Below are 11,259 nucleotides of genomic sequence, written 5' to 3' on the forward strand. Positions count from 1 at the left end.
TGGCTTCCTTTCTCAACCCAACCTACCTGTGCCCAAGAAGGAAGCCGGTTCTGGGGTACAGATTTAAGGGAAGGGAGAAATCTAAAATTTTATTTGACAAATTCAGTAAACCAAACCTTTTAGAGAGGAATCAAGAACTTTGAAAAAGTGTCTCTCAAAGAAATAATCTACAATGAGATATTTTAATTTTTGATAACTTATCACTAAATCTGCTAAATAACATGAAACAAGAAATGCATACTACATTCCTTTAAGAATTTTAATGTTTAAATTGATACTGAGAAATGCATGAGACCTCTACATATGAAAATGAATGTTATCAATTACTAATTTAAGTTCAACAATGCACATTTTGAAAACTGTTAAAACTAAATTAATTTTTACTACAACTGAAAAAAATGTTTAAAAATGAATACAGTGCAGTAATGTTCATGGAAACCAAGCCTAAGTGATTGTATCTCTCTCTCAATTTCAGTTTACTCTCCAAGAACCCAACATTCAGGAAGCTCATATTTCACTAAAGAGCCTGTGCTAACAATGATATCTTTGGGAGCAGACTTTTCACACAGAGTATACTGACATGATATGAGAACGAAAAATACACACTGTAAATAACTGATTTAAAGTAAATACCATCAGGATTATTTAATGATTGTGATTTCTATAAGTAAATGAGTGAATGCAACATTATATAGAGCATGTCTGCTAGGGTAATATAGCAAATGGAACTAACTTGATAGGCATCAGACATTACTGATGTACACTAGTGCCATCCCTTCATCGGATTGAAATTTTTATTGTGGAATGTTTCAAGATAATGTGGAATTTAATATTACTAAATTTAATATTATTAATATTAATGAGAATAAATGCTGAAATCACTTGAATAATTTGTTGGTAACCAGATGATACTTTAGAGAAAAATTAGTTAAAGTTTGACCGTCATTAGATTTTGCATAAAAATACTTATTGTAAAAGTGTTATTTTTTTCATTTTAAAATTGGAGCCCCATAATTTTTTTCTAAAGAGAAGTTTTAGATTACCAAAATCATTTATTACACTCTTGCAGAATTCTGGTAATTTTCAGACTTCAAATATATAAAAAAGTGGTTTTTCCATGTATTTATATAGACTATCTATGGATATTAAAAACAATTTTATTGGGGATAACTTATTTAAGTGGTTAAGCTAAGTAATATTTACATGAACAGAATTTGAAAACTGCTTTTAATATTTTATATTACTGTATAGAATCATTGGAATAATTTTGTAAAATATACCAAGAAAATAAGGTGGAGTATTGTTAAATCTGTCCAGCAAATAATACAAAACTTGCTTCATAATTTTCTATGATATTTAAAATTATAAAATTGCATTTTAAAATGTCTTTAAATAAATATTTTTAAAAATTGGAATATCTTGTCTGTGAAGGGCAAACCAGAATGATACAGTTAAAATACAATTAAGCTAGGAAACAGTTATTTTTATAATCATCTCACTTGATACTATAAGCTGTTCATTTACCAATTTTATTATGTTTTTTGTAAACAATCAATGTTTTCATAATATTAAGTTGTGTATAACAATTCAAATTAAAGTCATTTTTTAATTGTTTGGTATTTGTGTTGCTTTCTGCTTTTCACTTTTGTAAACAAAAATGCAATTAACATTTTCATCCAGAATATTTTTGTTGAAGTATTGTTATGATATAGCTATAGGATAATTTTGAATCTTCTTTGAAGATAGTTTCTGCGAAGTGTGATTACTGAAAGACTTTTAAAATCTTGAAAAATAACGAAATTTTTCAAATAATTTATTTTATTATGATTTTGGCTTTAAGTATCATGAACGAGTTGAACAAAATATAATTGTTTATTATCAGGAGACAGAAGAATTTCTTGAAACTCTTTAAAAAGATAGAGTATAGCAAAAGACTTAACAGGAAATGGGAAGCCATTTGGCACACCTCTCTGGCTCTCTTATCTACTTTTTTCTGTGTGTAACTTTTCTCAGCCTCCATAGAACAGCCTAGGGTGATTCTCCAACCATGGCCACTCCACAATTCTCCCAATCACATGTTAAACTTTGCAGCAGGCTGAGATAAGAGACTGCCTTGTAGCTTCTCACTGTAGATTTATGAAAGGAATATTCTTATTGACCATGGGTGTGGATGAGTCTAGAAGCAGAATCATTGTTCCTGATCTCCCACATTTCCGAAAAGGCTGGTTTGCCCTGGATGAGACTAGGCATTTGTAAATGATGTGGGCTAAATCACTTTCTTATAGGACACTTTTAAAATGTAATGAATGCTGTTATATCATTTACATGGATATACCATATACAGTAGTATAGAATTGAGACTTTTCTTACATTCTCAATGTCAGAAATAAAGTCCAAATATTTGTTTTACTAATCTAATAAAACTATAGCATTTTTTGCTTTACTTTGACTTGACTGCTAATATTCCATCTTTTCATATTTATATTAGTTATTTGTATTTATCATTTTGTTCATTAGCTGATTTAAGATTTTGTTCTTTTACTTAATCCAGTTGGGCTTTATTCTCCATTTGTTCTTGAAATGCAGTAAGTGTTAATTTTCATTGTTTTCATCATTTTTGTCTCTAATTACTTATCTTTTAAAGTTATTCTGTACCTCAACATAAAAATATATTATGTAAGAGCTAAAGAGTTGATCTTTTGGGGGCCGGGGATTTAGCTCAGTGGTTCTACCACCTGCCTCACAAGCAGAAGGACCCGAATTTGATCCCCGGTACCAAAAAAAAAAGAGTTGATCTTTTCTCTGTGTATTTCTGAATAATTTAAAATTTTAAGTGTCCCTTATAGTGATTCTTTTATTTTTACCTTTATATTTGGGAGCCTTAAAAATTATTCTTGACATTTTAAGCTAATTATTCATTATGTTTCTAGGGCTCATTTATAATTGCTTAGACAATAATGGAAATTGTTGTTCAAATGAAAAACTATTGGGTAAATAAGAAAAGTCTGCTTCAAATTAAGGTAACACAAGTAAACACATAGATGGCAAATGTTGATCTTTCAGATTTATTAGCTTGTTCCTCCTTTTAGTTAAAAAAGGATTATTTTTTTAAAAGATAAATTTAAAGAATAATCACATTTTGAAAACACAATAAGCAGGCCCAGAAAACATTATTTTAAGAAATATTATCTAAATCTATATCACTAGATAATACTGTTAAAAGCTATTTTTCATATTTATGTTTTCTAATTTTTCTATATTTTATATGACTTCAGAGCAATATAATATCCTCAGCATCTAGATTAATTCTTGAATCAAAGTATCTGGGCTTAAACTTAACTTCATAGCTATGTAATGATGGGCAAGTAATTTCACCTTGTTTCAGGTTATTTTATCTGTCAAATGTAGATAATAACTAATATGCTATTCACTTAAAGCAATGCCCATTTGATAATTACTGCTTAATACATGTTCGCAATTACTAAAATGCAACATATTAGAATAATTCTTTATGCTTACTTAGTCCATGTGTTTTATATGTATTGTGTCACTTACTCTTCCTATTAACTGAGTGAGGCCATTTTACAGATTGAGAAACTGAGGCAGATAGAGATCAAACTCTTAAGAAATGTCATTAAGCAAGTGAGGGAACTGGTACAGGAAGCCAAACCATTTAAAGCTTCAGCAAGTACATAATAAAGCCTTCTATTGCATGTACAAAAACTGTATCAATATTACTATTTATCTAAATATATGTCTCTATCTCTGTATGTAGACTTTCTGTTTTACACATAGATTTAGAGAGAAAATGTAAAAAGAAAGCAGATTCTGTAAAACATATCATGTTTTCATATATTTCTGGCACCTGAATATCTACATAATCCTATATTAGTACTCAGATACATTACATGAATTGGTGTGAATATTATTTCTTGGAATGCAATGGACAAGCATTGCTGAACAATATAATCTTGTTCAATAATGTATTTAACTGATGTTAATGATTCACTATCCCACCAACTTGCAATTCAAATCAGTTTTAGCTAATTACAAGTTGTGGCTATTTTATCTCTCTCTCTCTTTTTTTTTTGGGGTACCAGGGATCGAACTCGGGTCTTTGCGCTTGCGTAGCAAGCGGCGAAACCACTGAGCTAAATCCCCAGCCCTGTTGTGGCTATTTTAGATATGAGAAACTAATGAGGAAGAAGGAATTAAGTTGGAGAACTCCCATTTGGATAAGGAAGTGACTATGAATCTAAATTAATTTATTCAGTTAGCTTAAATGGCAATAAAACATAGTATTCCCATATCTCATAACTTTAGAAAAGATGATGAATTTTACTCAAAGCAGTTTTTTAAGGAAAGATTATACAGCCATATGGTTTAATAAGGGATTTTGTCACATTGAACCACCTATTATTTAAAACACATATCAGTCATGTATGCCATGTTTGGCTGTTTATTGATTATGAAAGTAGCAATGAGTATATATATTATGCAATTAATTCTTGCTTAAATCTTTTCATATCCAGAAATTAAGGGTCTATTATTGCCTAGGTGGAGATAATGTCAAAGGCTTGCAACCTTGCTGGAGATGAATGTTCTCATAATCCTGTCTAAAGGGTAAGCTCGTAACTTACAGAAAATAACTGTCAGGTGAGAGACATTGACTTCAGAATGATGCTCACCCATAAGGGCTGTATTCCTGTGATACTACAGCTCATGGGTAGATTTATCATTTGCCTCACTCACTTAAATAGATGTAGTCTTGTCCAAAGACTATACTGCTGTCCCTGAGTTAATTTAATTGGAAATACTCTGCTTTGAGTTTCATTATGTAGCATTAGTAGATGATGCATAGAGGTACATTCTGGGGTATATAAATCTTTCAAGAGATATGTTTACTATTCAGGTTGAGTGAGAAGACTTTTATTCCTTAAACTCTAGATGTAAATGAAAGGAAAAACAATTAGTTCCTTAGTAGTCTTACTGGGTGACACAAGGATATCATATGGTGTAATGAGAAATGTGCACAGAACACAGCAAATTAATTGATTGTGCTGAGTGAGTCTGCCTGCTTTTTTCTTTTAGATGTCTCTAAAGATGAAAGAAGCAGAATGCTTTCCTAGTTACTGCAATGAGATTATCTAATTATAATCATCTGGCTATGGCTTAGTTCATGACACAAGATAATCTAACATAGGGGTTGTAGAAAGGAGACAAGGTAAACGAAGGTGCAAAGTGACAGGAAAAAGGTGTTTCCTTTCTTCTGATGGAGATCAAAAGATGCATTAGATCATTTGGGAGAATTTTGTTTTGTTTTGTTTTGTGTTTTGAGGAGCCCTGGAATATGTTAAGAAATTTCATCTACCTAACAGTATTGGTAAAGTAGAAGAGACATTTCTGTATAATTTACAAGGTCTGATAAAAGAAAAATTCATAAAAGTGAAGACAAGCAAGTATTATCATAAATCCAAATCATGATTAAGAATTAGAAGGTCTTTAAAAGGCAGATTCATGCCACCTTCTGCATTAGGACAATCTACCTTAAAATAGTCTACAGTGTTTCTTGGTATCAGTGTGGTTTTTTTGGTGTTGTCGTTTATTTTATTTTTTATTACCAGATCATAAAATATAATTTATACAATTCCCTTCTCTTCTACTACCACACAGGAATGTTATGCGAAATTTGTTTTTAAGTTTCTATTTCTACTATTGAGGAAAAGACACTATTACAAAGTTTTCATCAATCTGTCTACTGAATCACTAAAGAACAGAGATATAGCTAATTCCTACTCAAATCATGATTCAAATGGAAAAAAAAGAGAGAATACTGGTGAAATGAATGGCAGCAAAACTAAATGGATTGGTTAATCCCAGAGAAACATTGTTTAAAAATGTAGCTGAGGCTGTTTCTGGCATGTAGGTATGTAGTACTCTTCAGTGATCAATTATTAGAAAAGCAAATTATTTTCCCATAATATGATATTTTTTCTGAGTGCAAAATCAAACTCACTTAGTGTTTTCTGAACATCTACTTTGTGACTCATTTCTGTGAAGTTCTATGAAATATATTAACCATCATATGTTATTTAAATATAATTTTAGTGGTCTTTAATTGGTATATTAATCTGTCTCCTATATTTTCACAACATTGTTACATAGTTTGACTTTTAAAACATAAATATGACATTTTCACTTAATGGTTAAAAAATAAAATACTTCTTTTAATATTTCTGATGTTATTACTATCACAGAACTATCCAGATATTTTGATTTAGACAATGTGAATCTGTTAATCTCTCCACATACAAGAATAACTTTAATGCAATAACTAAACAAGTTGGTAGAGATAAACTAAAGTTTAATCCTTTAAATGTTATTCTGGTAAGTAAAATGTGTCCGTCTGTGAAAGGAAAAATGGAGAGAACAGATCAAAACAATTTGTAAAAAGTATTTTCTCATGTCTCAAGCAATAGTAATAAAATTATGTATATGTGTGTATATAAGGTATATATATTATAAATGATTATAAATGAGAGATTACTTGCTGTCGAGATCTTAGATCTTTAAGTAAAAAATATAATTACATTATTCTCAATAGGAGCCTGGACATTACATTTTTTAAAAACTGAAAGGTTCAATAAGGGTAAATAACATTAGAATTTCTTTCACCGAAACACCTGCTTTGTACTAGATTGAGTCTGCAAATGAAAACCTCTCTGTAGTACATTGCAATAAGGAACTATCTCTGGGGCTAAAGCTGTTCTTCCCACGGTTCTCAGAGAACAGGTAGTGTATAAACAAAGTGCCTTGACAGGATTTTAAAAACTATATTAGCTAAATACTGAATTTTAAATGGTGATAGCCAGTCTGACAATTAACTGACCTGGAAATGTTTGTAGACAATAAAATTAAATGCATAAAATAAATAAAGGCATTGAAATTGCTGTGTTTAGGATATTACAGAAAAATGAACATTAAAAAGTGAGTTTTTGTGGAGGCAGATTATGAGATAATAAAATTTAATCTAAGTAGAATCATCTAATTGTCCCATTCTATGAAGATCATTTTAAAATTCATTGTGTTATACTTATTATGCCAATTATTTTTTAATGAATGATCAAATCAATTATTCAGAAGTTGCAAGTGATGGATGATTAAATATGATATTTACAGAATATAAAAAGCACATGACAATTATTTTGTAAAATACAGTCTCCCTTATTAAGCACATGCATTGACTAACAGCACACAGCGAAATAACAAGCATGTACCTTGGTTGTCATACTTTATACACATTTTCAGGGGTTTAAATAGATTGAAGAGGTTCAGGGGGAAAAGAGAAGGGGAACGAAGGATGAAGCTAGAGGAAGGGAACGAGAGAGATTTGAAAGAATTGATTGTGTACCATCAATCTTAAAGGCCCATCGAGAATCTAGTCATGTGGTAGGTAGGGACAGACGGACAAGGCACATACTGGAGAGAATGCTGTTCATGCTTCACATGTGACATATATAAAGGAAAAAGATACAAAAACATAGGTAAAATATTATAAAGAATTTAGCTCTGTCTTTTCATTCTTCCTACTGTATATTTTATTTATACTTTAGATATCCTTAATCTAGAGGGAAAATTAAGGAAATAGAGGAAAATAGAAGTAGAACATATTCCTAGAATTAGTCAATTACGCAAGTTTGTAAATCCAACTACAGAATTCTAGCTTAAAATGACTAGTAATGAGAACAAAAGTTCTTTAGAGTTCATGGAGGCTTTGTAATATTTTAATTGCTTCTTTTATACTGAAGAACAAAGTGCAAATCACGGTAGTGTTGAGAAACAATGACCAACTGGAGATTAACATGTAAGCATTCAGAAAATCCATTTCATTTTTATTCATACCTGAACTTTGGGCACATACTTCTGTTTAATGAATATTGATGCATTAAACAGAAAAACATCATCTGTTCAAACACAGTTGGTAGCTTAAGGTTTCATTTTTTGATCAAGTATCTTGCAAACCAAGTGATTTCATCAACATATTCAAATCAATGCCCAGAACCCATTAAAGGTCACTTGCAATATTTTGAAACATAAGACATAGCAAACAATATTTTAACTTTAAAAAATTATAATGGAGTTTATTTTCAAATACAATAGTTTTCATGTTTACAAAATTCTATTGGTAATTTCAAAATCATGTATATAAGTCTCATTGTAAACATTTAGTTTTTAGTCATGATGTCTTTAAAATCAATAGGAATTTAATTTCATAAACAGTAGTATAACACTGGGGTTACTTTTTAAATTATATTGGAATACAAGCCTTCTATCTATCAAGTAAGAACAGATGGATTAAAGAGTCCCTTATAAAAATATAGTGGTATAATTTTTTATGTGATTATCTGATCTCATAATAGAAGTTGACTTTTAGAGAAAAAGGAAAGGATTACCTTTAGGAAAAGACATAAAAATTTGGTTACATGCACATATGATAAAAGTTCTTCATCTAAAAATTCCCATAAACACACTTATTTAAATACTCTCAGTTATAGAAAATGGTAATCATATAGCTTAGAAAGCATTCTGCTACAAATAGAAATACTACCTGAAAAAAAAATACTACCTGAATTTTTCTTTATTGTATAACTTGAGTCACAGAAACAAAAAAGGAAAGAACAAGAAACTGATAAAAAAGAGAAATATTGAGATACTCAAAACAGGATTAATTCATTGCTGAATTTATGCAAGATCTTGGTTTTGCTATGGTAGAGTAAGTGTGTGGTTTTACCACATTTAATATTCAGGGCCAAGAGTTTTAGTGGTCATATGTTTAATGTACAATAGCCAAAGGCATGGGTCCATGTGAGGTAGAAAATTAGATATTATATAATTTTATTCCTTTTTAATCTTCTGATGTCTGCACTCTTACTGGAAAAAAGATAAGAAAAAAATATATGCCCACTGTGAAAAAAAGGAAAAGTTCTTATCTTCGTTGATGAAAAAGAAAAGCAAAAGCAAAGGTCCTTATTGAAAAATGTTTTAAAATTCATTTTGGTATTATTCTAAGAAATAATTATGAAAACTATTTCTATGAGAGTCATGGTCATGACCTTGTGACATTTGAGATGACCCACCCACAATGCTGAACACTAGGGATTCACACACTTGCAGTACAATCAATAGTGAAAATAAAAGCTACATATAACATGACGAAGAAATCCACCATGAGCAAGTATATAAAATCAACAAACCAAGACTGAACATCCCGAGAACTTCAGCTAATATAAAGATTATTAAATATATATAATATATGATATATAAATATATAATAAGGAAACTAAAAAGAAAACTTGAAGCTATAAGAAAAGAGCATGGTAATAGAGTGAAGAATAGATACATTAAAAATGATGAAATTCTACCAACAAAAATAACTGAAATAAAGTGTGAAATACCTTAAAAAGATGCAAATTAAGAGAAAATTAAATATAAGTTATGTGTGTGTGTGCCTATTTTATTTTTAGCTCACTTAAAATTTCCAAACAGAAACCAAAGTTAAATGCAAATATTTGAAGAAGAACAATGTAGGTTAGTTCATCAGGAAGTTGCACTTATCATATATGTTGAGAGTTAATAATTCTATGTAGACACGCTGCTTCTTACTAAAAGAAAAATAGAAAAAAGTCATAATAACATTTGGATAATTCAATTCTCTTTCCCAATAACTGACAGAGTAATTATATCTTTAAATCAAAAGAAATCAGTGAGAATAAAAGAAGTTATAACTGTATTAACAGCCAGCTTGAATTAATTGAAACTTACAAAATACAACACTTCATATGACAGAATGCACAGTCTTCTTAAGAACTAAGAAAGATTTTTTTCCATTAGTTTATTGGTACATTTTAGGTATAAAATACAGTTATATTCATCATTGGGATCTTGTACCTTTACATGATGTATCTTGGTTTTTATTTTTTTTCCCCATTCCCCTGCCCTCCCTTCACCCCCTCCACCCTTCCCTATTTGCAAAGATTTTGCTTCCATTTTTTCTTTTCCCTTCTTTCCTTTCCCCTACCCCTCCTCTTCCTCTACTCCTTTAGACCTTTTTTTCCTATTACACAATATCAATTATACATTTTTTAAAATTACAATATCAAGAATTACAGGACATTACCACAGATTTTACAGAATTTAAAATGATATAAAAAGCATATTACAAAAATCTTTTTTGAAATAAATTTGACAACTTGTATGAAGTACCTTGGAAGACAAATTAATGAAACTGACTCTGAAAAAAATATAAAATTTGAATAGCACTTATTAAAGAAAGTATATTCCTAGCTTGAAAACCTACCTATATGACAACAACAGGCTCATATACATTTTAACTGATGAATTATATCAAACATTTAAAGCAGAAAAAAGAAGGAACACTTCTCCCCTCATTTTAGGAAATCAACGTTGTGCTAATACTAAAACTGGATAAAGATAATAGAAAGGTATGAACATAAATAAAAATTTGTTTAACAAAACAAACTATTAGAAGTCAGATCTGGCTGTATGTAGTAAGTGGTTTTATTATAGGGATGGCAGTGTTGGTTCAGCACTGGAAGATCTGCCCCCAGAAGTCATCATTTTAACAAAGGAAAGGAAAAAGCCATATGATCCTATTAATAGTTGCAGGAAAAGTATTGGACTAAATTCTACAGCTGTTCATGGTAAAAGCTATCAAGAAACTAGAAGTAGAATAGAACCTTCTCGACAGATAAAAGACATATACTCCACACTTCCAGCAAAAACACCTTATATGAATGGAAAAGATACAATGGTTTCTCCCTAAGGTGGGGAACAAAGTCAGAAATGCCTACTCTTCATCTGTCCATTAAACTTTGAAACATAGGCCCAAACCAAAATAGTCTGGCAATAAAAATAAACAAATAGCATGGGATTGGCAAGGTTGAAGCAAAATCTTTACAAATAGATGAACTCTACAGAGAAAATACTAAGAAATCTCTAGGAGCTCCTAGAACTTGTATATGAATTTAGCAGGATTTGAAAACACTGGGTATATATAAAAACTCAGGTCTATGTATACTTGCTATAAATGAAGAATTGGATATTGAAATTTAAAAGTTATGTAGGAATACAAAAGACCTGGCAAAGTAAAAAGAAAAAAATAACAGTGTTGGAAGACATTTATTACCTAATTTTAAGACTTCTTCTAAAGCTACAGTAATCAAGGCAGTGTTGGTGTAA

The sequence above is a fragment of the Heterocephalus glaber genome, unplaced genomic scaffold (genome assembly GCF_053883595.1).
Source record: "Heterocephalus glaber isolate CG9 unplaced genomic scaffold, H.glaber_assembly_v1.0 deba00000122, whole genome shotgun sequence".
NCBI classification, from domain to species: Eukaryota; Metazoa; Chordata; class Mammalia; order Rodentia; family Bathyergidae; genus Heterocephalus; species Heterocephalus glaber.